At 46.0% G+C, this 26,500-nt stretch overlaps 1 protein-coding gene across 4 annotated transcripts in view; it reads left to right on the top strand.

Moving 5' to 3' along the window:
* LOC139558951 (CYFIP-related Rac1 interactor A-like) overlaps positions 1 to 26,500 on the top strand; it is a 97,589-nt gene that overhangs the window by 40,217 nt on the left and 30,872 nt on the right. For 2 of the 4 annotated variants that reach the window (XM_071374475.1, XM_071374477.1), the window contains exon 2: positions 4,773 to 4,863. The gene's annotated coding sequence lies outside the window, so the exon portion shown is untranslated. Of the gene's footprint in view, positions 1 to 4,772; positions 4,864 to 13,786; positions 14,490 to 26,500 lie in introns of those variants that run through there. The other 2 variants (XM_071374479.1, XM_071374474.1) reach the window with 1 other exon arrangement.

Raw genomic sequence — 26,500 nt, 5'->3', positions numbered from 1 at the left:
TCAGATCTCTCCAAGGGTCAACAGAGACCAATCAAAACAAAGCTCTTTGGGGCGGTGCAGGAACACAACCTCATCGATCGTTGGTGTGTGTGTGTGTGTGTGTGTGTGTGTGTGTGTGTGTGTGTGTGTGTGTGTGTGTGTGTGTGTGTGTGTGTGTGTGTGTGTGTGTGTGTGTGTGTGTGTGTGTGTGTGTGTGTGTGTGTGTGTGTGTGTGTGTGTGTGTGTGTGTGTGTGTGTGTGTGCGTGCGTGCGTGCGTGCGTGCGTGCGTGCGTGCGTGTGTGCGGCGTGTTGTGTGTTCTCTCAGATTTACGGCCCAATGCGTTATTCAACACAAGGCTGTTTGCAGGGGGTAGATTAAAGACAGAGAGAGAGAGAGAGAGAGAGAGAGAGAGAGAGAGAGAGAGAGAGAGAGAGAGAGAGAGAGAGAGAGAGAGAGAGAGAGAGAGAGAGAGAGAGAGAGAGAGAGAGAGAGAGAGAGAGAGAGGGGGGTCACAACTCCTGCAGCTTTGTCGCACGCTGTGTATGTACATAGTCAATGGTAGGCTTCGAGGGGACTCCTATGGTACGTAAACCTATAGCTCATCTCTTGGCAGTAGTACTGTAGACTACTTTATCACTGACCTCAACCCAGAGTCTCTCAGAGCGTTCACTGACACCCCTATCAGATCACAGCAAAAGAAAATGAACAACGATGACAAATGGTTTGAGAAAGAAATTGAGAAACCTATCCAATCAAAACATAGAGACTCAGAAAACCTGAGTCTACGCCTTCACTATGGTGAATCACTAAAACAATACAGAAATACACTACGGAAAAAGAAGGAACAGCACGTCAGAAATCAGCTCAATGTAATTGAAGAATCCATGGAATCTAATCACTTCTGGTAAAATTGGAAAACACTAAACAAACAACAACGCGAAGAGTTATCTGTCCAAAACAGAGACGTGAGGATAAACCACTTCTCCAATCGTTTTGGCTCTACAACACAGAACAAACAGCAAACACATATACATGATCAAATATACAGGACACAAATTCCAATTGGCTGAAGTTACTCTGTTATTTTTAACCAGTTGTCATTTTCTGCAAATAAATGTTCTAAAGGACAGTATTTATATTTGGAATTTGGGAGAAATGTTGTCAGTAGTTTAAAGAATATATATATATTTTTTTTACATTTTATTCAAACACACGCCTGTAAATATTACATCCAGATAAACTATTCATTATTTCCAGAGCTGTATATTAATGAAGTGCAGCACCCGGCCTCACCTTACCAGAATCTGAAGTGAAATGTCTACTGTTTGCTGATGATCTGGTGCTTCTGTCACCAACCAAGGAGGGCCTACAGCAGCACCTAGATCTTCTGCACAGATTCTGTCAGACCTGGGTCCTGACAGTAAATCTCAGTAAGACATAACTAATGGGGTTCCAAAAAAAGGTCCAGTTGCCAGGACCACGAATACAAATTCCATCTAGACACCGTTGCCCTAGAGCACACAAAAAACTATCTATACCTAGGCCTAAACATCAGCGCCACAGGTAACTTCTACAAAATCGTGAACGATCTGAGAGACAAGGCAAGAAGGGCATTCTATGCCATCAAAAGGAACATCAAATTTGACATACCAATTAGGATCTGGCTAAAAATACTTGTAGAACCCATTGCCCTTTATGGTTGTGAGGTCGGGGGTCCGCTCACCAACCAAGAATTCACAAAATGGGACAAACACCAAATTGAGACTCTGCATGCAGAATTCTGCAAAAATATCCTCAGTGTACAACGTAAAACACCAAATAATGCATGCAGAGCAGAATTACGCAGATACCTGCTAATGATCAAAATCCAGAAAAGAGACATTAAATTCAAGAACCACCTAAAAGGAAGTGATTCCTAAACCTTCCAGAACAAAGCCATTACCTACAGAGAGATGAACCTGGAGAAGAGTCTCCTAAGCAAGCTGGTCCTGGTCCAGGACAGCAACACAATTAGACCCAACCAAATCATGAGAAAACAAAAAGATAATTACTTGACACATTGGAAGTAAACTAGAATGCTATTTGGCCCTAAACAGAGAGTACACAGTGGCAGAATACCTGACCACTGTGACTGACCCCTACTTAAGGAAAGCTTTGGACTATGTACAGACTCAGTGAGCATAGCCTTGCTATTGAGAAAGGCCGCCGTAGGCAGACCTGGCTCTCAAGAGAAGACAGGTTATGTGCACACTGCCCACAAAATGAGGTGGAAACTGAGCTGCACTTCCTAACCTCCTGCCCAATGTATGACCATATTAGAGAGACATATTTCCCTCAGATTATACAGATCCACAAAGAATTTGAAAACAAATCCAATTTTGATAAACTCCCATATCTACTGGGTGAAATTCCACAGTGTGACATCACAGCAGCAAGATGTGTGACCTGTTGCCACAAGAAAAGGGCAACCAGTGAAGAAACACCATTGTAAATACAACCCATATTTATGTTAATTTATTTTCCCTTTAGTACTTTAACTATTTGCACATTGTAACAACACTGTATATCAACATAATATGACATTTTAAATGTTTTTATTATTTTGGAACTTCTGTGAGTGTAAAGTTTACTGTACATTTTTTATTTATTTCACTTCTGTTTATTATCTACTTCACTTGCTTTGGCAACGTTGACATATGTTTCCCATGTCAATAAAGCCCTTAAATTGAAATTGAGTGAGAGAGAGAGAGAGAGAGAGAGAGAGAGAGAGAGAGAGAGAGAGAGAGAGAGAGAGAGAGAGAGAGAGAGAGAGAGAGGTAGAGAGAGAGAGAGAGGTAGAGAGAGAGAGAGAGGGAGAGAGAGGGAGATTGAGAGACAGAGAGAGAGAGAGAGAGAGAGAGAGAGAGAGAGAGAGAGAGACAGACAGAAGGAGAAAGAGACAGAGAGAGAGAGAGAGGTAGAGAGAGAGAGAGAGGGAGAGAGAGGGAGATTGAGAGACAGAGAGAGAGAGAGAGAGAGAGAGAGGTGTTAGGGATGTGTGTGTTTGACACTCAGAAGGGATGTGTGTGTTTGTAGATTTACAAACTACAATGTCACAGGCATTCACACACACACTCACACAAACTGAGGGCGACCCGCAGGTGAATGATATCCCAGAGTGCACAGCTCTCTCTCTCTGTGAATGTTAACAATGGTGTTGTACTGTGAAAATATTTTATCCTATAAACACACACCTTTCACAATTGTCTCTCTCTGTCTCTCTCTCTCTCTCTCTCTCTCTCTCTCACCATCTATATTTTCTCTCTATCTTCCTCGCCTTCTCTGTCTCTTTCTCTCCTTGTCCCCTTTGTTCCTCTTTTTAAATTTCATTTGTTCTCTCTGTCTGTCCATCTGGGAGAGAGTGAGTGAAAGGAGGTTAGTGTTGTTTTGTCGCTAGGCTAATCGATAGCTCAGAACGTTCTCTGCCTCGTCGTTGCCATGCTTGTTTCCTTGGCAACAGTTTTTCAAAGCCATTCTCTCTCTCTCTCTCTCTCTCTCTCTCTCTCTCTCTCTCTCTCTCTCTCTCTCTCTCTCTCTCTCTCTCTCTCTCTCTCTCTCTCGCTCTCGCTCTCTCTCTCTCCCTCTCTCTCTCTCTCTCTCTCTCGCTCTCTCCATTTTTCTTTATATTTCTCTTTCTCTCTTTTTCCATGTATCTCTCTCTCTTTAGTCTGATGCAACGCCACCATAGGTAGTGTGAATAGTTACACAAGACACTAGGTTAGAGCGTTTTAGAGTGAGGTTGTGACCTATAACTGCTGAGCTGAGACAGATACGAACAGTTCCTGTTAACTACAGTGTGAAAATAAAGGATTTACTACAGACACACCAGGGCTGGATTCCAAACTGAGGATATGTGTCTTGGTCATTCCTCCTTCCCTTGAAATGAATCATCCCTGTCATGTAAACCAGGGGAAGGTGTGGAGTGTCAAATGGATGTAGTGAAGGTTGAATGTTTCATGGATTTTAGTGTACTGTATGTAACTGTATATATTTATATCAAACATATATGTACTATTGGATCCATGACTGCAAACTACCACTAAATGCTATGCTACTACTTCCTGTATTATTAATGCTACTACTTCCTGTATTATTAATGATAGTACTTCCCTGTCAATGTATTAACAGACATGGCACACAAAGTTCAACCTTTAACAGGTTCTCTTTCACACCTATCAGCTTAACCTGCATAATAATAACAGTCACTCCCTCTTCCTCTTTCCTCCCTTCCCTCTCCTTCTCTCCTCCCTCCCTCTCCCTATCTCCTCCCTCCATCTCCCTTCCTCTCCCCCACACTCCCTCCCTCCCTCTCTCTCACTTTCTCTCTCTCACTTTCTCTCTCGCCCCTCTCTCTCCCTCCCTCCCTCCTCTTTCTCCCTCCCTCTTTATCCCTCTCTCTCCCCTTATTTCTCTCTCCTCCCTCCATCTGTCTTTCTCTCCCTGCCTCCTTCCCTCTCCCCCTCCCTTTCTCTCTCTCTCTCCTTCCATCCTTCTTTCTCCCTCCCTCTCCCACTCTCCCTCCCTCCCTACCTCCGGCTCCCTCTCTCCCCTCCCTCTCTCTTTCCCGCTCCCTCCTCTTTCTCTCCCCACCTCTTTCTCCCTCCCTCTCCCCCTCTCTACCTCCCTTCCTCTCCCCACTCTCCCTCCATCTCCCCCCTCTCTCTCCCTCCCTTCCTCTTTCTCCCTCCCACGTTCTCCCTCTCTCTCCCTCTCGCTCTTCCTCCCCCTGTCTCTCTCTCCCTCTCTCTCTAGGTGGGGGAAGTTGACACTGTAGTGTGGGTGTTGAGCTGAGAGGCCCTGGTTGATGCTGTGAAGAGCTCTGTAAGGACAAACACAAGCAAAGGTAAGAACGAGAGAAAAAAAGGAGGGGGGAGGAGAGGGACAACCACAGCTGAGACCAAGATACCATGGAGACCTAGCATATGGGCAGAGAGTGGTAGAGAGAGATGTGGGATGGAGGAGAAAAAGACAGGATGATGAATGAGGTAGAAGTGAGGAACAGAGATGGGGAGAGGGGGAAGAGAGAGAGAGAGATAGAGGGGGGACGAGAGAGAGGGATAGGGGGGAAGAGAGAGAGGGAGATAGGGGGGAAGAGAGAGAGGGAGATAGGGGGAAGAGAGAGAGAGAGATAGGGGGAAGATAGAGAGGGAGATAGAGGGGGGAAGAGGGAGAGGTGGAAGAGAGAGATAGAGTGGGGAGAGAGAGGGAGATAGGGGGGAAGAGAGAGAGGGAGATAGAGGGGGGAAGAGAGAGAGGGATAGAGTGGGGAGAGAGAGGGTGATAGGGGGAAGAGAGAGAGGGAGATAGGGGGGAAGAGAGAGAGATAGGGGGGAAGAGAGAGAGGGAGAAAGGGGGGAAGAGAGAGGGAGATAGGGGGGAAGAGAGAGAGAGATAGGGAGGAAGAGAGAGGGAGATAGGGGGGAATAGAGAGAGGGAGATAGGGGGGAAGAGAGAGAGGGATAGAGTGGGGAGAGAGAGAGGGGAAGAGAGATAGAATGGGGAGAGAGATGGGTGGGAGAGAGAGAGGGGTGGGAGAGAGGGGGGATGGGGAAGAGAGAGATGAGGGGAGAGAGATGGGGGGAGAGAGAGGGGGGAAAACGAGAGATCAGTGGCAGCTTCCTGTACTGTATAGTAGCTGCTGAATGGGATATAATCCCAGACCTCCTCCCACTATGATTCACAGCCCACTGCCTCCCACTATGAATCACAGCCCACTGCCTCCCACTATGGATCACAGCCCACTGCCTCCCACTATGGATCACAGCCCACTGCCTCCCATTATGAATCACAGCCCACTGCCTCCCATTATGAATCACAGCCCGCTGCCTCCTATTATGAATCACAGCCCACTGGCTCCCCTTATGAATCACAGCCCACTGCCTCCCACTATGGATCACAGCCCACTGCCTCCCATTATGAATCACAGCCCACTGCCTCCCATTATGAATCACAGCCCACTGGCTCCCCTTATGAATCACAGCCCACTGCCTCCCACTATGGATCACAGCCCACTGCCTCTCACTATGAATCACAGCCCACTGCCTCCCACTATGGATCACAGCCCACTGCCTCCCACTATGGATCACAGCCCACTGCCTCCCACTATGGATCACAGCCCACTGCCTCCCACTATGGATCACAGCCCACTGCCTCCCACTATGAATCACAGCCCACTGCCTCCCACTATGAATCACAGCCCACTGCCTCCCGCTAAGAATCACAGCCCACTGCCTCCTATTATGAATCACAGCCCACTGCCTCCCACTATGAATCACAGCCCACTACCTCCCATTATGAATCACAGCCCACTGCCTCCCACTATGAATCACAGCCCACTGCCTCCCACTATGGATCACAGCCCACTGCCTCCCATTATGAATCACAGCCCACTGCCTCCCATTATGAATCACAGCCCGCTGCCTCCTATTATGAATCACAGCCCACTGGCTCCCCTTATGAATCACAGCCCACTGCCTCCCACTATGGATCACAGCCCACTGCCTCCCATTATGAATCACAGCCCACTGCCTCCCATTATGAATCACAGCCCACTGGCTCCCCTTATGAATCACAGCCCACTGCCTCCCACTATGGATCACAGCCCACTGCCTCTCACTATGAATCACAGCCCACTGCCTCCCACTATGGATCACAGCCCACTGCCTCCCACTATGGATCACAGCCCACTGCCTCCCACTATGGATCACAGCCCACTGCCTCCCACTATGGATCACAGCCCACTGCCTCCCACTATGAATCACAGCCCACTGCCTCCCACTATGAATCACAGCCCACTGCCTCCCGCTAAGAATCACAGCCCACTGCCTCCTATTATGAATCACAGCCCACTGCCTCCCACTATGAATCACAGCCCACTACCTCCCATTATGAATCACAGCCCACTGCCTCCCACTATGAATCACAGCCCACTGCCTCCCACTGTGAATCACAGCCCACTGCCTCCCACTATGAATCACAGCCCACTGCCTCCCATTATGAATCACAGCCCACTGCTTCTCACTATGATTCACAGCCCACTGCTTCTCACTATGATTCACAGCCCACTGCCTCCCACTATGAATCACAGCCCACTGCCTCTCACTATGAATCACAGCCCACTGCCTCTCACTATGAATCACAGCCCACTGCCTCCCACTATGAATCACAGCCCACTGCCTCCCATTATGAATCACAGCCCACTGCCTCCCATTATGAATCACAGCCCACTGCCTCCCGCTATGAATCACAGCCCACTGCCTCCCATTATGAATCACAGCCCACATTCTCCCACTATGAATCACAGCCCACTGCTTCTCACTATGATTCACAGCCCACTGCCTCCCACTATGAATCACAGCCCACTGCCTCCCACTATGAATCACAGCCCACTGCCTCCCATTATGAATCACAGCCCACTGCCTTCCATTATGAATCACAGCCCAATTCCTCCCACTATGAATCACAGCCCACTGCCACCACCTATGATCACTGCCCACTGCCTCCCACTGTGAATCACAGCCCACGCTTCCCATCATGAATCACAGCCCACTGCCTCCCACTATGAATCACAGCCCACTGCCTCCCACTATGAATCACAGCCCCCTGCTTCCCACTATGAATCACAGCCCACTGCCTCCCACTATGAATCACAGCCCCCTGCTTCCCATTATGAATCACAGCCCACTGCCTCCCACTATGAATCACAGCCCCCTGCTTCCCACTATGAATCACAGCCCACTTCCTCCCACTATGAATCACAGCCCACTGCCTCCCACTATGAATCACAGCCCACTGCCTCCCATTATGAATCACAGCCCACTGCCTCCCATTATGAATCACAGCCCACTGCCTCCCACTATGAATCACAGCCCACTGCCTCCCATTATGAATCACAGCCCACTGCCTCCCGCTATGAATCACAGCCCACTGCCTCCCACTATGAATCACAGCCCACTGCCTCCCATTAGGAATCACAGCCCACTGCCTCCCATTATGAATCACAGCCCACTGCCTCCCATTATGAATCACAGCCCAATTCCTCCCACTATGAATCACAGCCCACTGCCACCACCTATGAATCACTGCCCACTGCCTCCCACTGTGAATCACAGCCCACTGCTTCCCATTATGAATCACAGCCCACTGCCTCCCACTATGAATCACAGCCCACTGCCTCCCACTATGAATCACAGCCCACTGCTTCCCACTATGAATCACAGCCCACTGCCTCCCACTATGAATCACAGCCCACTGCCTCTCACTATGAATCAGAGCCCACTGCCTCCCACTATGAATCACAGCCCACTGCCTTCCATTGTGAATCACAGCCCACTGCCTCCCATTATGAATCACAGCCCACTGTCTTCCATTGTGAATCAAAGCCCACTGCCTCCCACTTTGAATCACAGCCCACTGCCTCCCGCTATGAATCACAGCCCACTGTCTCCCATTATGAATCACAGCCCACTGCTTCCCGTTATGAATCACAGCCCACTGCCTCTTATTATGAATCACAGCCCACTGCCTCCCATTATGAATCACAGCCCACTGCCTCTTATTATGAATCACAGCCCACTGCCTCCCATTATGAATCACAGCCCACTGCCTCCCATTATGAATCACAGCCCACTGCCTCCCACTATGAATCACAGCCCACTGCCTCCCATTATGAATCACAGCCCACTGCCTCCCGCTATGAATCACAGCCCACTGCCTCCCACTATGAATCACAGCCCACTGCCTCCCATTAGGAATCACAGCCCACTGCCTCCCATTATGAATCACAGTCCACTGCCTCCCATTATGAATCACAGCCCAATTCCTCCCACTATGAATCACAGCCCACTGCCACCACCTATGAATCACTGCCCACTGCCTCCCACTGTGAATCACAGCCCACTGCTTCCCATTATGAATCACAGCCCACTGCCTCCCACTATGAATCACAGCCCACTGCCTCCCACTATGAATCACAGAACACTGCTTCCCACTATGAATCACAGCCCACTGCCTCCCACTATGAATCACAGCCCACTGCCTCTCACTATGAGTCAGAGCCCACTGCCTCCCACTATGAATCACAGCCCACTGCCTCCCATTATGAATCACAGCCCACTGCCTCCCACTATGAATCACATCCCACTGCCTCCCATTATGAATCACAGCCACTGCCTCCCATTATGAATCACAGCCCACTGCCTCTCACTATGAATCACAGCCCACTGCCTCCCACTATGAATCACATCCCACTGCCTCCCATTATGAATCACAGCCACTGCCTCCCATTATGAATCACAGCCCACTGCCTCTCACTATGAATCACAGCCCACTGCCACCCATTATGAATCACAGCCCACTGCCTCCCTTTTTGAATCACAGCCCACTGACTCTTATTATGAATCACAGCCCACTGCCTCCCATTATGGATCACAGCCCACTGCCTCCCGCTATGAATCACAGCCCACTGCCTCCCGCTATGAATCACAGCCCACTGCCTCCCTCTATGAATCACAGCCCACTGCTTCCCATTATGAATCACAGCCCACTGCTTCCCACTATGAAACACAGCCCATTGCCTCCCATTATGGATCACAGCCCACTGCCTCCCATTATGAATCACAGCCCACTGCCTCCCATTATGAATCACAGCCCACTGCTTCCCACTATGAATCACAGCCCACTGCCTCCCATTATGGATCACAGCCCACTGCCTCCCATTATGAATCACAGCCCACTGCTTCCCATTGTGAATCACAGCCCACTGCCTCCCATTATGAATCACAGCCCACTGCCTCCCATTGTGAATCACAGCCCACTGCCTCCCATTATGAATCACAGCCCACTGCTTCCCACTATGAATCACAGCCCACTACCTCCCACTATGAATCACAGCCCACTGCCTCCCACTATGAATAATAGCCCACTGCCTCCCACTATGAATCACAGCCCACTGCCTCATATTATGAATCACAGCCCACTGCCTCCCACTTTGAATCACAGCCCACTGCCTCCCGCTATGAATCACAGCCCACTTCCTCCCATTATGAATCACAGCCCACTTCCTCCTATTATGAATCACAGCCCACTTCCTCCTATTATGAATCACAGCCCACTTCCTCCTATTATGGATCACAGCCCACTTCCTCCTATTATGAATCACAGCCCACTGCCTCCTATTATGAATCACAGCCCACTTACTCCCCTTATGAATCACAGCCACTGCCTCCCATTATGAATCACAGCCCACTGCCTCTCACTATGAATCACAGCCCACTGCCTCCCATTATGAATCACAGCCCACTGCCACCCATTATGAATCACAGCCCACTGCCTCCCATTATGGATCACAGCCAACTGCCTCCAATTATGAATCACAGCCCACTGCCTCCCCCTATGAATCACAGCCCACTGCCTCCCTCTATGAATCACAGCCCACTGCCTCCCATTATGAATCACAGCCCACTGCCTCCCTCTATGAATCACAGCCCACTGCCTCCCATTATGAATCACAGCCCACTGCCTCCCCCTATAAATCACAGCCCACTGCCTCCCTCTATGAATCACAGCCCACTGCCACCCATTATGGATCACAGCCAACTGCCTCCCATTATGAATCACAGCCCACTGCCTCCCCCTATGAATCACAGCCCACTACCTCCCTCTATTAATCACAGCCCACTGCCTCCCATTATGAATCACAGCCCACTGCTTCCCATTGTGAATCACAGCCCACTGCCTCCCATTATGAATCACAGCCCACTGCCTTCCATTGTGAATCACAGCCCACTGCCTCCCATTATGAATCGCAGCCCACTGCCCCCCATTATGAATCACAGCCCACTGCCTTCCATTGTGAATCAAAGCCCACTGCCTCCCACTTTGAATCACAGCCCACTGCCTCCCGCTATGAATCACAGCCCACTGTCTCCCATTATGAATCACAGCCCACTGCTTCCCGTTATGAATCACAGCCCACTGCCTCTTATTATGAATCACAGCCCACTGCCTCCCATTATGAATCACAGCCCACTGCCTCCCATTATGAATCACAGCCCACTGCCTCTTATTATGAATCACAGCCCACTGCCTCCCATTATGAATCACAGCCCACTGCCTCTTATTATGAATCACAGCCCACTGCCTCCCATTATGAATCACAGCCCACTGCCTTTTATTATGAATCACAGCCCACTGCCTCCCATTATGAATCACAGCCCACTGCCTCCCATTATGAATCACAGCCCACTGCTTCCCATTATGAATCACAGCCCACTGCCTCCCATTATGGATCACAGCCCACTGCCTCCCATTATGGATCACAGCCCACTGCTTCCCATTATCCTTTTAAATACAGAGATGCATCACAGTCAGTGCAGTGGACTCTACTGCCTACACAATAGCAGCCAATATTTCTACTATCTTAAACAGGGATCAACAACCAGATTCAGACTTGGGCTGATTTTTCTTGAATGGATAGTCAAGGTTACGGAAACATAATTACAAATCATTTGTAGACTGAAATTTGACAAAAGAACACCAAAAATATATTATTTGACTAAAACATAATAATTTCTATCCTTGCTTACACTAAAGGTTAGGAACACCTTCCCAATATTGAGTTGCACCCCCTTATTCCCTCAGAACAGCCTCCATTCCTCAGGGCAAGGACTCTAGGTGTTGAAAGCGTTCCACAGGGATGCTGGCCCATGTTGACTCCAATGATTCCCACAGTTGTGTCAAGTTGCCTGGAGGTCCTTCGGGTGGTGGACCATTCTTAATGTACATGGAAACTGTTGAGTGTGAAAAATCCTGAAGACATGCACTTCTTGACACACTCAAAACGGTGCACCTGACACCTACTACCATACCACCGTTCAAAGGCACTTAAACCTTTTGTCTTGCCCATTCACCCTCTGAATGGCACACATACACAACCCATGTCTCAATTGTCTCAAGGATTAAATACCCTTAACCTGTCTCCTCCACTTCAACTACACTGATTGAAGTGGATTCAACAAGTGACGTCAATAAGGGGTCATAGCTTTCACCTGGATTCACCTGGTCAGTCTAGGTCATGGAAAGAGCAGGCGTTCTTAATGTTTTGTACACTCACATTATATCTCTCAATTACACGTGGGAATACTTTGGAACAGATTTCCAAAATTATAATGACTTAGAGCTGATTTGCTGGTGTTTTTTACAGTTAGTTATATCCAACAATAAAATTAATATCCTGTATATATACACTACCGTTCAAAAGTTTGGGGTCACTTCGAAATGTCCTTGTTTTTGAAAGAAAAGCACATTTTTTGTCCATTAAAATACCATCAAACTGTAATACAGTGTAGACATTGCTAATATTGTAAATGACTATTGCAGCTGGAAACGGCAGATTTTTTATGGAATATCTACATAGGCGTACAGAGGCCCACTTTCAGCAACCATCACTCCTGTGTTCAAATGGCACGTTGTATTTGATAAACCAAGTTTATCATTTTAAAAGGCTAATTGATCATTAGAAAACCCTTTTGCAATTATGTTAGCACAGCTGAAAACTGTTGTCCTGATTAAAGAAGCAATAAAACTGTCCTTCTTTAGACTAGTTGAGTATCTGGAGCATCAGCATTTGTGGGTTCGATTACAGGCTCAAAGTGGCCAGAAACAAAGCACTTTCTTCTGAAACTCGTCAGTCTATTCTTGTTCTGAGAAATTAAAGCTATTCCATGCGAGAAACTGAAGATCTCGTGCAACGCTGTGTACTACTCCCTTCACAGAACAGCGCAAACTGGCTCTAACCAGAATAAAAAGAGGAGTGGGAGGCCCCGGTGCACAACTGAGCAAGAGGACAAATACATTAGAGTGTCTAGTTTGAGAAACAGACGCCTCACAAATCCTCACCTGGCAGCTTCATTAAATAGTTCCCGCAAAACACTAGTCTCAACGTCTAACTCATCCCTCCCCAGTCTACCTCTTCCCTCCAGTCTAACTCCTCCCTCCCCAGTCTACCTCTTCCCTCCAGTCTAACTCCTCCCTCCAGTCTAACCCCTCCCTCCAGTCTAACTCCTCCCTCCAGTCTAACTCCTCCCTCCAGTCTAACTCCTCCCTCCCCGGTCTACCTCTTCCCTCCAGTCTAACTCCTCCCTCCAGTCTAACTCTTCCCTCCCCAGTCTAACTCCTCCCTCCAGTCTGTGTCTGTGTCTGTGTCTGTGTCTGTGTGTCTGTGTGTGTCTGTGTGTGTGTGTGTGTGTGTGTGTGTGTGTGTGTGTGTGTGTGTGTGTGTGTGTGTGTGTGTGTGTGTGTGTGTGTGTGTGTGTGTGTGTGTGTGTGTGTGTGTGTGTGTGTGTGTGTGTGTGTGTGTGTGTGTGTTTGTAATGCATCATCCAGATTAATGTAATTTGTCTCCACTCAGAAGACGACACATACCACCCTATTCCCTATATAGTGCACTACTTTAGACCAGAGCCCTATTCCCTATATAGTGCACTACTTTAGACCAGAGCCCTATTCCCTATATAGTACACTACTTTTGACCAGGGCTCTATGTGACACCCTCTGGGCACTGGTGAAAAGCAGTGCACTATATATAGAGAATAGGGTGCTATTTGTGACGCAACCAGAGAGACATTTCTGTTGCAGTGGAAAAGAGAAGTGAGGAGAATGTGTTAGAGGAACCCATTGTAATGTTATTAGAGAGAGAGAGAGCGAGAGAAAGAGAGAGAGAGAGAGAGAGAGAGAGAGAGAGAGAGAGAGAGAGAGAGAGAGAGAGAGAGAGAGAGAGAGAGAGAGAGAGAGAGAGAGAGAGAGAGAGAGAGGTAGAGAGAGAGGTAGAGAGAGAGGTAGAGAGAGGTAGAGAGAGAGAGATAGCGAGTGAGAGATAAACCTTTTTGAGTGCAACGTTTACTCTTAATTTCAAATATTATTTTGTCGATGTCGTTTTGTGTCTTCTCACTTTTGTTTATTGTTTATTTTCACATGTTTTGGCAAAGTAAACACGTTGCCCCATGCCCGTTGATGGATACTGTGTGGGGAGAGGAAGAGAGAGTATCATTGTGGCTATGATGCACCCTAGATAGAACACGGCACAAGTGAGAGAAAACAACATCTACCAGGCGAGCAGAGAGAATACGGAAAGAGTAAAACACATCATGTCTCTAAATAGACGTCAGAAAAAGAGAAGTGTGAGAAAAGAGAAAGAAAGAGAGAGAGAGAGATATGTGTAGAGCTAGCTAGTAGCTACAGTAGTGTCCACAGTAGCAGGGTGTCTTCAAGGGAGGGACACAGAGAGAGAGAGAGACAGCCACTGAGACCCTAGTGGGATAGCAGGCTATACTGGGACAGACTGATTGTGTGGATTAACCAAACAACACCGCCAAGATACGGAATAACAGATCACGGTTAAAGACGAGAAGGAAGGAGAGGAAAGAGGGAGGTGATATACAGAGAGCGGGTCGACTTTTGACAGGTGTGAAGGTAAGAGGAAAGAGTAGGTATCGTTGATGGAGTTGTGTTTTTTATTATGAAGAGGAGTAGAATTCAGGTTCCCTCTCGATGCTGATCTGCGGTCAGTCTTATAACAACACCTTTAATAATTAAGGGTTAGGAAATGGGGAGGGAAAACTGATCCTAAATCTGTGGACAAACTTCTGTGGCCTATGGGTAATTATTAAGTTTACACAGAATAAGCAACTAGTGAACTTCCTGTCTAACTCACACTATATACCTGTGCATAGATGTACAAGTGCATGTGTGTGTCCACACATGTACACCCACTCTCACTACACACATACACGGACACACATGTACACCCACTCTCACTACACACATACACAGACACACTTAATACACCCACTCTCACTACACACATACACAGACACACATGTACACCCACTCTCACTACACACATACACAGACACACATGTACACCCACTCTCACTACACACATACACAGACACACATGTACACCCACTCTCACTACACACATACACAGACACACATGTACACCCACTCTCACTACACACATACACGGACACACATGTACACCCACTCTCACTACACACATACACGGACACACATGTACACCCACTCTCACTACACACATACACGGACACACATGTACACCCACTCTCACTACACACATACACAGACACACTTAATACACCCACTCTCACTACACACATACACAGACACACATGTACACCCACTCTCACTACACACATACACAGACACACATGTACACCCACTCTCACTACACACATACACAGACACACATGTACACCCACTCTCACTACACACATACACAGACACACATGTACACCCACTCTCACTACACACATACACGGACACACATGTACACCCACTCTCACTACACACATACACGGACACACATGTACACCCACTCTCACTACACACATACACGGACACACATGTACACCCACTCTCACTACACACATACACGGACACACATGTACACCCACTCTCACTACACACATACACAGACACACTTAATACACCCACTCTCACTACACACATACACGGACACACATGTACACCCACTCTCACTACACACATACACAGACACACATGTACACCCACTCTCACTACACACATACACAGACACACTTAATACACCCACTCTCACTACACACATACACAGACACACATGTACACCCACTCTCACTACACACATACACAGACACACTTAATACACCCACTCTCACTACACACATACACAGACACACATGTACACCCACTCTCACTACACACATACACAGACACACTTAATACACCCACTCTCACTACACACATACACAGACACACATGTACACCCACTCTCACTACACACATACACGGATGGCTGCTGGCTGTTTTCACATCCTCTACAGAGAGGAAGACGTCAGCACCAGGCCGACCGTTTCCTGGCAACCACTAGTGGAGCGCTGGTCTCGGTTTGGACCGCGTCTGTGTGTGTGTGTGTGTGTGTGTGTGTGTGTGTGTGTGTGTGTGTGTGTGTGTGTGTGTGTGTGTGTGTGTGTGTGTGTGTGTGTGTGTGTGTGTGTGTGTGTGTGTGTGCGTGTGTGTGTGTGTGTGTGTGTGTGTGTGTGTGTGGGCGAGTGAGTGAGTGTGTGTGAGAGTGTGTGTGAGAGTGTGAGTGAGAGTGTGTGATGGCAAGTGTGTGTGTGTGTGTGTGAGTGTGTGAGTGTGAGTGTGATGCTGTGTGTGTGTGTGTGTGTGTGTGTGTGTGTGTGTGTGTGTGTGTGTGTGTGTGTGTGTGTGTGTGTGTGTGTGTGTGTGTGTGTGTGTGTGTGTGTGTGTGTGTGTGTGTGTGTGTGTGTGTGTGTGTGTGCGAGTGTGTGTGAGTGTGAGTGTGAGGGTGTGTGTGTTTATGTGTGTGTGAGGGTGAGTGTGTGTGTGTATGAGTGTGTGTGTGAGGGTGTATGTGTGTGTGTATGAGTGTGTGTGTGAGGGTGTGTGTGTGTGAGTGTGTATGTGAGGGTGTGTGTGTGTGTGTGTGTGTGTGTGTGTGTGTGTGTGTGAGTGTGTGTGTTTTTGTGTGTGTGTGTTACCTGACGCATGCACTCACCTTCATTTTATACTATAGGTGTGTTCTGCACATTAACAGTATTATAATCACTTTCCAAATCTCTCTCTCTCTCTCTCTCTCTCTCTCTCTCTCTCTCTCTCTCTCTCTCTCTCTCTCTCTCTCTCTCTCTCTCTCTCTCTCTCTCTCTCTCTCTGTCTCTCTCTGCCCCCCCTCTCTCTCTGTCTCTCTCTCTCTCTCTGTCTCTCTCTCCCTCTCTGTCTCTCTCTCTCTCTGCCCCCCCCCTCTCTCTCTCTCTCTCTATCTGTGTTGCATCACCCATTCTCGAAATAGAGGAAGTCTTTACAGAATGGTGGCATCTCGTGAACATGCTAAAGCTGACCATAAATTACCCTCGCAGAGGGCTCTGCTGTGCACAGCTTGGGTATAGAAGTGTTCCTTAAACCACAGATCTAGGATCAGATTACCCTATCCCCAAACTTATCCATAACCATAGAGGGGTTAAAAGCATATCTGAGCCTGTATCAGTGGTTCGTAACAGCTTCAGACAACGTCTGAGTAAAAGGTGCAGTACTATTAGCAATTGCTTTTCATTGCATTGCTGCCTTTCACCTATCCAGCCAATTGAAACATTGCAGTCAAAGTATGGCAATGGTCCTAGTCATTAACATTACTACACCAAACCAAAGTTGTCTACTGATGACACTCGCGTCCACATCTGCCTTATCTCTATCCGTCAAACCCCTCCTTTCCTCCCACTTTCCCTTATTTGAAACTGTTTAGCTATTGGAAACCACAGAGCACAGCTGTGGTCCGTCTTGAATTGTGGCCCTGATTGCAACAAGCGATCGCTTGCTCACTTGGTTCCATGTAGTGTTTTTGAAAAGTGTCTGTCTGTCTGTCTGTCTGTCTGTCTGTCTGTCTGTCTGTCTGTCTGTCTGTCTGTCTGTCTGTCTGTCTGTCTGTCTGTCTGTCTGTCTGTCTGTCTGTCTTTCTGTTATTTGGCTGATCATGAAGTGTACCCTGTGGCTCACATTCACACCCTTTCGCAAGCTGTTAAAGGAGGCTTGGAAGAGACACACAACACTGACTTTGAGAGCGGAAAGCAGTATATGTAAAGGGCCAACTGCTCTCAGAAAGGTCTCATAGTCATTCTAAGTGAACGGAAAAGCAGCCATAGACAGTAGATAAACTGTTAGACCTGCTATCAACAGTAGATAAACTGTTAGACCTGCTATCAACAGACAGTAGATATACTGTTAGACCTGCTATCAACAGTAGATATACTGTTAGACCTGCTATCAACAGACAGTAGATATACTGTTAGACCTGCTATCAACAGTAGATATACTGTTAGACCTGCTATCAACAGACAGTAGATATACTGTTAGACCTGCTATCAACAGTAGATATACTGTTAGACCTGCTATCAACAGACAGTAGATATACTGTTAGACCTGCTATCAACAGTAGATATACTGTTAGACCTGCTATCAACAGTAGATATACTGTTAGACCTGCTATCAACAGTAGATATACTGTTAGACCTGCTATCAACAGTAGATATACTGTTAGACCTGCTATCAACAGACAGTAGATATACTGTTAGACCTGCTATCAACAGTAGATATACTGTTAGACCTGCTATCAACAGTAGATATACTGTTAGACCTGCTATCAACAGTAGATATACTGTTAGACCTGCTATCAACAGTAGATATACTGTTAGACCTGCTATCAACAGTAGATATACTGTTAGACCTGCTATCAACAGACAGTAGATATACTGTTAGACCTGCTATTAACAGTAGATATATTGTTAGACCTGCTATCAACAGACAGTAGATATACTGTTAGACCTGCTATCAACAGTATATATACTGTTAGACCTGCTAACAACAGACAGTAGATATACTGTTAGACCTGCTATCAACAGTAGATATACTGTTAGACCTGCTATCAACAGTAGATATACTGTTAGACCTGCAATCAACAGACAGTAGATAAACTGTTAGACCTGCTATCAACAGACAGTAGATATACTGTTAGACCTGCTATCAACAGACAGTAGATATACTGTTAGACCTGCTATCAACAGACAGTAGATATACTGTTAGACCTGCTATCAACAGACAGTAGATAAACTGTTAGACCTGCTATCAACAGACAGTAGATATACTGTTAGACCTGCTATCAACAGACAGTAGATATACTGTTAGACCTGCTATCAACAGACAGTAGATATACTGTTAGACCTGCTATCAACAGACAGTAGATAAACTGTTAGACCTGCTATCAACAGTAGATATACTGTTAGACCTGCTATCAACAGTAGATATACTGTTAGACCTGCTATCAACAGTAGATATACTGTTAGACCTGCTATCAACAGACAGTAGATATACTGTTAGACCTGCTATCAACAGACAGTAGATATACTGTTAGACCTGCTATCAACAGTAGATATACTGTTAGACCTGCTATCAACAGTAGATATACTGTTAGACCTGCTATCAACAGACAGTAGATATACTGTTAGACCTGCTATCAACAGACAGTAGATATACTGTTAGACCTGCTATCAACAGACAGTAGATATACTGTTAGACCTGCTATCAACAGACAGTAGATATACTGTTAGACCTGCTATCAACAGACAGTAGATAAACTGTTAGACCTGCTATCAACAGTAGATATACTGTTAGACCTGCTATCAACAGACAGTAGATATACTGTTAGACCTGCTATCAACAGTAGATATACTGTTAGACCTGCTATCAACAGACAGTAGATATACTGTTAGACCTGCTATCAACAGACAGTAGATATACTGTTAGACCTGCTATCAACAGTAGATATACTGTTAGACCTGCTATCAACAGTAGATATACTGTTAGACCTGCTATCAACAGACAGTAGATATACTGTTAGACCTGCTATCAACAGACAGTAGATATACTGTTAGACCTGCTATCAACAGTAGATATACTGTTAGACCTGCTATCAACAGTAGATATACTGTTAGACCTGCTATCAACAGTAGATATACTGTTAGACCTGCTATCAACAGACAGTAGATAAACTGTTAGACCTGCTATCAACAGACAGTAGATATACTGTTAGACCTGCTATCAACAGTCGATCTACTGTTAGACCTGCTATCAACAGTAGATATACTGTTAGACCTGCTATCAACAGTAGATATACTGTAAGACCTGCTATCAACAGACAGTAGATAAACTGTTAGACCTGCTATCAACAGACAGTAGATATACTGTTAGACCTGCTATCAACAGACAGTAGATATACTGTTAGACCTGCTATCAACAGTCGATCTACTGTTAGACCTGCTATCAACAGTAGATATACTGTTAGACCTGCTATCAACAGTAGATATACTGTAAGACCTGCTATCAACAGACAGTAGATATACAGTTAGACCTGCTATCAACAGTATATATACTGTTAGACCTGCTATATGCATGTACGGTAGCATGTAAATGAACAATATCCTGATTAATTCTATAATATATTGATTGATAGAGTTTAATTTTAACAGGGGAGATGTTAGACAGAGGAACGACTAGAGGAAACGATAGGTCAGGTGATTAGATGAGAAGAAGGTTAGGTTTGAAAAATAAGGTAGCTACAATAATATAAAATTAGTAAAATATTTTCCTCTGTAATGTATGTGCCTGTTGTTACCTCCTGTTAGGGATTAAATCAAATCAAATCAAATTGTATTTGTCACATGCGCCGAATACAAAAGGTGTAGGAGATCTTACAGTGAAATGCTTACTTACATGCCCTTAACCAACAATGCAGTTAAAATAAATAAATAAAATAAAGTAATAAAAAATTTAAAAGCCGCAGTAAAATAACAATAGCTAGGCTATATACAGGGTGTTACGGTACAGAGTCAATGTGGAGGTGATATACAGGGTGTTACGGTACAGAGTCAATGTGGAGGTTATATCAGGGTGTTACGGTACAGAGTCAATGTGGAGGCTATATACAGGGTGTTACGGTACAGAGTCAATGTGGAGGTTATATCAGGGTGTTACGGTACAGAGTCAATGTGGAGGCTATATACAGGGTGTTACGGTACAGAGTCAATGTGGAGGTGATATACAGGGTGTTACGGTACAGAGTCAATGTGGAGGCTATATACAGGGGGTACCGGTACAGAGTCAATGTGGAGGTTATATACAGGGTGTTACGGTACAGAGTCAATGTGGAGGCTATATACAGGGTGTTACGGTACAGAGTCAATGTGGAGGTTATATACAGGGTGTTAGGGTACAGAGTCAATGTGGAGGTTATATACAGGGTATTACGGTACAGAGTCAATGTGGAGACTATATACAGGGGGTACCAGTACAGAGTGAATGTGGAGGCTATATACAGGGTGTTACGGTACAGAGTCAATGTGGAGGTTATATACAGGGTGTTACGGTACAGAGTCAATGTGGAGGCTATATACAGGGTGTTACGGTACAGAGTCAATGTGGAGGTTATATACAGGGTGTTACGGTACAGAGTCAATGTGGAGGTTATATACAGGGTATTACGGTACAGAGTCAATGTGGAGACTATATACAGGGGGTACCGGTACAGTGTCAATGTGGAGGCTATATACAAGGTGTTACAGTACAGAGTCAATGTGGAGGCTATATAAAGGATGTTATGGTACAGAGTCAATGTGGAGGCTATATACAGGGGGTACCGGTACAGAGTCAATGTGGAGGCTATATACAGGGGGTACCGGTACAGAGTCAATGTGGAGGCTATATACAGGGGGTACCGGTACAGAGTCAATGTGGAGGCTATATACAGGGTGTTACAGTACAGAGTCAATGTGGAGGCTATATACAGGGGGTACCGGTACAGTGTCAATGTGGAGGCTATATACAAGGTGTTACAGTACAGAGTCAATGTGGAGGCTATATACAGGGTGTTACGGTACAGAGTCAATGTGGAGGCTATATACAGGGGGTACCGGTACAGAGTCAATGTGGAGGTTATATACAGGGTGTTACGGTACAGAGTCAATGTGGGGGCTATATACAGGGTGTTACGGTACAGAGTCAATGTGGAGGTTATATACAGGGTATTACGGTACAGAGTCAATGTGGAGACTATATACAGGGGGTACCAGTACAGAGTCAATGTGGAGGCTATATACAGGGTGTTACGGTACAGAGTCAATGTGGAGGTTATATACAGGGTGTTACGGTACAGAGTCAATGTGGAGGCTATATACAGGGTGTTACGGTACAGAGTCAATGTGGAGGTTATATACAGGGTGTTACGGTACAGAGTCAATGTGGAGGTTATATACAGGGTATTACGGTACAGAGTCAATGTGGAGACTATATACAGGGGGTACCAGTACAGAGTCAATGTGGAGGCTATATACAGGGTGTTACGGTACAGAGTCAATGTGGAGGTTATATACAGGGTGTTACGGTACAGAGTCAATGTGGAGGCTATATACAGGGTGTTACGGTAAAGAGTCAATGTGGAGGTTATATACAGGGTGTTACGGTACAGAGTCAATGTGGAGGTTATATACAGGGTATTACGGTACAGAGTCAATGTGGAGACTATATACAGGGGGTACCGGTACAGAGTCAATCTGGAGGCTATATACAGGGGGTACCGGTACAGAGTCAATGTGGAGGCTATATACAGGGGGTACCGGTACAGAGTCAATGTGGAGGCTATATACAGGGGGTACCGGTACAGAGTCAATGTGGAGGCTATATACAGGGTGTTACAGTACAGAGTCAATGTGGAGGCTATATACAGGGGGTACCGGTACAGTGTCAATGTGGAGGCTATATACAAGGTGTTACAGTACAGAGTCAATGTGGAGGCTATATACAGGATGTTATGGTACAGAGTCAATGTGGAGGCTATATCCAGGGGGTACCAGTACAGAGTCAATGATGAGGTTATATACAGGGTGTTACGGTACAGAGTCAATGTGGAGGCTATATACAGGGTGTTACGGTACAGAGTCAATGTGGAGGCTATATACAGGGTGTTACGGTACAGAGTCAATGTGGAGGCTATATACAGGGGGTACCGGTACAGAGTCAATGTGGAGGTTATATACAGGGTGTTACGGTACAGAGTCAATGTGGGGGCTATATACAGGGTGTTACGGTACAGAGTCAATGTGGAGGTTATATACAGGGTATTACGGTACAGAGTCAATGTGGAGACTATATACAGGGGGTACCGGTACAGAGTCAATGTGGAGGCTATATACAGGGGGTACCGGTACAGAGTCAATGTGGAGGCTATATACAGGGTGTTACAGTACAGAGTCAATGTGGAGGCTATATACAGGGGGTACCGGTACAGTGTCAATGTGGAGGCTATATACAAGGTGTTACAGTACAGAGTCAATGTGGAGGCTATATACAGGATGTTATGGTACAGAGTCAATGTGGAGGCTATATCCAGGGGGTACCAGTACAGAGTCAATGATGAGGTTATATACAGGGTGTTACGGTACAGAGTCAATGTGGAGGCTATATACAGGGTGTTACGGTACAGAGTCAATGTGGAGGCTATATACAGGGTGTTACGGTACAGAGTCAATGTGGAGGCTATATACAGGGGGTACCGGTACAGAGTCAATGTGGAGGTTATATACAGGGTGTTACGGTACAGAGTCAATGTGGGGGCTATATACAGGGTGTTACGGTACAGAGTCAATGTGGAGGTTATATACAGGGTATTACGGTACAGAGTCAATGTGGAGACTATATACAGGGGGTACCAGTACAGAGTCAATGTGGAGGCTATATACAGGGTGTTACGGTACAGAGTCAATGTGGAGGTTATATACAGGGTGTTACGGTACAGAGTCAATGTGGAGGCTATATACAGGGTGTTACGGTACAGAGTCAATGTGGAGGTTATATACAGGGTGTTACGGTACAGAGTCAATGTGGAGGTTATATACAGGGTATTACGGTACAGAGTCAATGTGGAGACTATATACAGGGGGTACCAGTACAGAGTCAATGTGGAGGCTATATACAGGGTGTTACGGTACAGAGTCAATGTGGAGGTTATATACAGGGTGTTACGGTACAGAGTCAATGTGGAGGCTATATACAGGGTGTTACGGTACAGAGTCAATGTGGAGGTTATATACAGGGTGTTACGGTACAGAGTCAATGTGGAGGTTATATACAGGGTATTACGGTACAGAGTCAATGTGGAGACTATATACAGGGGGTACCGGTACAGAGTCAATGTGGAGGCTATATACAGGGGGTACCGGTACAGAGTCAATGTGGAGGCTATATACAGGGGGTACCGGTACAGAGTCAATGTGGAGGCTATATACAGGGGGTACCGGTACAGAGTCAATGTGGAGGCTATATACAGGGTGTTACAGTACAGAGTCAATGTGGAGGCTATATACAGGGGGTAGCGGTACAGTGTCAATGTGGAGGCTATATACAAGGTGTTACAGTACAGAGTCAATGTGGGGGCTATATACAGGATGTTATGGTACAGAGTCAATGTGGAGGCTATATCCAGGGGGTACCAGTACAGAGTCAATGATGAGGTTATATACAGGGTGTTACGGTACAGAGTCATTGTGGAGGCTATATACAGGGTGTTACGGTACAGAGTCAATGTGGAGGCTATATACAGGGTGTTACGGTACAGAGTCAATGTGGAGGCTATATACAGGATGTTATGGTACAGAGTCAGGGGCACTGTTTAGTCGAGGTAATTGAGGTAATATATACTCTACCGTTCAAAAGTTTAGGGTCACTTTGAAATGTCCTTGTTTTTCAAAGAAAAGCAAATGTTTTGTGTATTAAAATAACATCAAAATGATCAGAAATACAGTGTAGACATTGTTAATGTTGTAAATGACTATTGAAGCTGGAAACGGCTGATTTTTTAAATGGAATATCTACATAGGCGTACAGAGGCCCATTATCAGCAACCACCACTCCTGTGTTCCAATGGCATGTTGTATTTGCTAATCCAAGTTTATCATTTTAAAAGGCTAATTGTTCATTAGAAAATCATATTGCAATTATGTTAGCACTGCTGAAAACTGGCCTTCTTTAGACTAGTTGAGTATCTGGAGCATCAGCACTTGTGGGTTCGATTATAGGCTCAAAATGGCCAGAAACAAACAAATTTCTTCTGAAACTTGTCAGTCTATTCTTGTTCTGAGTAATGAAGGCTATTCCATGCGAGAAACTGCCAAGAAACTGAAGATCTCGTACAACGCTGTGTACTACTCCCTTCACAGAACAGCACAAACTGGCTTTTACCAGAATAGAAAGAGGAGTGGGAGGCTCCGGTGCACAACTGAGCATGATCACACAGTTGTCTGGAACAGCTGGTGCTCTCATGCATATTTCAGTGTTAGTTGCCTCGGAGTTGCCTCGGAGCGAGCATAGAAGTAATTTTGCCTGTCTGGTTGGCTCGTGTCACTGGGCAGCTCTCGGCTGTGATTCCATTTGTAGTCTGTAATAGGTTTCAAGCCCTGCCAAATCCGACGATCGTCAGAGCCGGTGTAGTATGATTCGATCTTAGTCCTGTATTGAAGATTTGCCTGTTTGATGGTTCGAGGGCATAGCAGGATTTCTTATAAGCTTCAGTGTTAAAGTCCCGCTCCTTGAAAGCGGCAGCTCTACCCCTTAGCTCAGTGCGGATGTTGCCTGTAATCCATGGCTTCTGGTTGGGGTATGTACGTACGGCCATTGTCATTGGCATTGGCGTATATATGTACAGTCACTGTGGGGGCGGTGTCATCGATGCACTTATTGTTGAAGCCAGTGACTGATGTGGTGTACTCCTCAATGCCATCGGAAGAGTCCCGGGAACATATTCCAGTCTGTGCTAGAAAAACAGTCCTGTAGCTTAGCATCTGCTTCATCTGAACACTTTCTTATTGACCGAGTCACTGGTGCTTCCTGCTTGTAAGCAGGCATCAGGAGTATAGAATTATGGTCAGATTTGCCAAATGTAGGGTGAGGGAGAGCTTTGTACGTGTCTCTGTGTGTGGAGTAAAGGTGGTCAAGAGTTTTTGTCCCTCTGGTTGCGCATTTAACATGCTGATAGAAATGAGGTAAAACAGATGTAAGTTTTCCCTGCATTAAAGTCCCCCGCCACTAGGAGCGACATGATTGGATGAGCGTTTTCCTATGGATGAGCGTTTTCCTCTTTGCTTATGGCGTTGTACAGCTCATTGAGGGCGGTCTTCGTGCCAGCATTGGTCTGTGGTGGTATGTAGACAGCTACGAAAAATACAGATGAAAACTCTCTAGGTAGATAGTGTGGTCTAGAGTTTATCATGAGATACTCTACCTCAGGCGAGCAAAACCTTGAGACTTCCTTAGATATTGTGCACCAGATATTGTTTACAAATATACATAGACCGCCACCCCTTGTCTTACCAGAGGCTGATGTTCTATCCTGCAGATGCAGTGTGTATCCCGCCTGCTGTATGTTAATCATGTCGTCGCTCAGCCACGACTCAGTGAAACATAAGATGTTACAGTTTTTAATGTCCCGTTGGTAGGATGTACGTGCATTTAGTTCATCCAATTTATTTTCCAGCGATTTTGCGTTGGCCAGTAGTACGGATGGCAAGGGCAGATTAGTCACTCATCGGCGGATCCTCGCAAGGCACCCCGATCTCTTTCTCCGATATCTTTTTGTCTCTTTCTCTTTCGAATGATGGGGATGAGGGCCTGTTCGGGCGTCTGCGGTAAATCCTTCTCGTCCGACTCATTAAAGAGAAATTCTTTATCCAGTTCAAGATGAGTAATCGCTGTTCTGGTTTCCAGAATCTCTTTTAGGTCATAAGAGACCATGGCAGCAACAAAATAAGTCACAAAATATTTGAAAAACAAACAAAATAGCACGGTTGGGTTGGGGTAGGGTCATG

This window comes from Salvelinus alpinus, chromosome 29 (genome assembly GCF_045679555.1).
Source record: "Salvelinus alpinus chromosome 29, SLU_Salpinus.1, whole genome shotgun sequence".
NCBI lineage: Eukaryota > Metazoa > Chordata > Actinopteri > Salmoniformes > Salmonidae > Salvelinus > Salvelinus alpinus.
The sequence above is the reverse complement of the archived record's forward strand: the minus strand, read 5'-3'. Positions and strand labels throughout refer to the sequence as shown.